The sequence below is a fragment of the Pinus tabuliformis genome, chromosome 5_2, assembly GCF_031772625.1.
Source record: "Pinus tabuliformis cultivar Carrire ecotype Pingquan chromosome 5_2, CPIR1, whole genome shotgun sequence".
Classification (NCBI taxonomy): Eukaryota; Viridiplantae; Streptophyta; class Pinopsida; order Pinales; family Pinaceae; genus Pinus; species Pinus tabuliformis.
Window position 1 is genome coordinate 475,100,585 of NC_142306.1, and position 1,582 is coordinate 475,102,166.

Sequence of the window (1,582 nt, forward strand, 5' to 3'; positions counted from 1 at the left end):
TCTCCAACTTACTAAATAATCTGATTCTCCACGTTACCAAATGGTTCAAAAACCATTGACAAAATATTTTTGACGTGATTATTGCCAAAAACAAATAAAATTCAATAAAAAATATATTCTAACTTACCCAATTTTATTATGAAAATATAATTTAGAAAATTATAACGATTATCAAAATTTTACTACAACTCCAGGAGATTGATATTGGTCACTGGACGTGAGATATCAGTGAGAGGTATCTCAAAGATTCAGATTATGTCGAGATTAACTTGAGTCCGATTCAAGTTGGAGGCGAGCAGTTCTAGATTAATTGCTTATTAATTCCCTAACACCAAATTGTCTGCAGGTCTACACCTATTTATTCCTAATCTATAATTTGATTCTCTCATAGTTTTAATTTCTCTGGATAAGACAGAGAGCCCTGCAAAGGCAGCCTTCAAAGCTATTTCTCTGGATAACAAAGAAAGCCCTCCTAAGGGTGCATTCAAAGCTCCTGGAAATTTTCTGAAAGGTTAAGGATTTCCTTCTCAAAATTGTCAATAGGATTTCCATTTCCGATGAATTTAGTTTTTTTCTGGTACTATGGTTCTTTTCTGATGATTTTAAATTTTAACTGGTACTATGGTTCATTTAGATTTTAACTGGTACTATGGTTCTTTCCTTAGTACTTGCAAAAAAGGTAACTCATGATACTGCAACTCTCATAAATTTCAATGGTTCAGAATCTCCACTGTGTCAACAGAATGAATGGTTCAAAATCTCCACTGTATCAGCAGAAGGAAGAGGTCAACATCAACCTTGAAGATCAGAAGAAGAATGATAAAGAATTAGGTATTGCAGAAAGTGATGGGTGTGTTGCAAGAATTTTTAAAATAATTGATGAGGATGGTGACGGGAGGGTTAGCACGGAGGAGATAATGAAATATCTAGAGAAATTAAATCTGGAGATTCCTATGGAAGACTTGGAGTCAGCTGTGAAATCATTCTCGGCATGTGGATATAAGTTTCTCACTTGCATGGAGTTTAAGGATTTTTATGACGCATTCATATCTGCAGACAATGATAAGACTGGGGAATTTAAGAGTTATGGTGCTGATATGGCGATCCGTGAGGCGTTTAGTGTGTTCGACAGGAACCGAGATGGGTTTATCAGTGCAATAGAATTGAGCGATGTTTTGTGTAGATTGGGATTGGTGGAGGGGAGGGATGCTTGTTTATGCCAGAGCATGATAGAAAGTAAGGATGTTAATGGAGATGGGTTTGTAGATCTTCAAGAGTTCATGCACTTGATTAACAGATCATAGAATCCGCTGTCGTAGAAATATTTTTACGGATTTTGTATATATGATGTAGGTTGCACCTTAAGAATATAAGGGTTTCTATCTATTTTGATTCCTGGGTTATCTATTTTGATTCTTCTGAAAAGGTGGTAGATATTGTTTTAGAGCTAGTATCATATTGTTTTTTTAACTATGTGGTCCTGAATCTGTAATTGTTTGTATTAATATAAGGGAAATCCAGGGTCAATTTTAATTGTTGTCACTATAACATCAAGAGTATATCCAACTACCTGTAAACCAAA

At 34.9% G+C, this 1,582-nt stretch overlaps 1 pseudogene; it reads left to right on the forward strand.

Annotated features, from left to right (window-relative positions):
* The first annotated feature begins 743 nt into the window (after positions 1-743).
* LOC149159707 (calmodulin-like protein 6 pseudogene) lies at positions 744-1,304 on the forward strand (annotated as a pseudogene).
* The last annotated feature ends 278 nt before the right edge of the window (positions 1,305-1,582 follow it).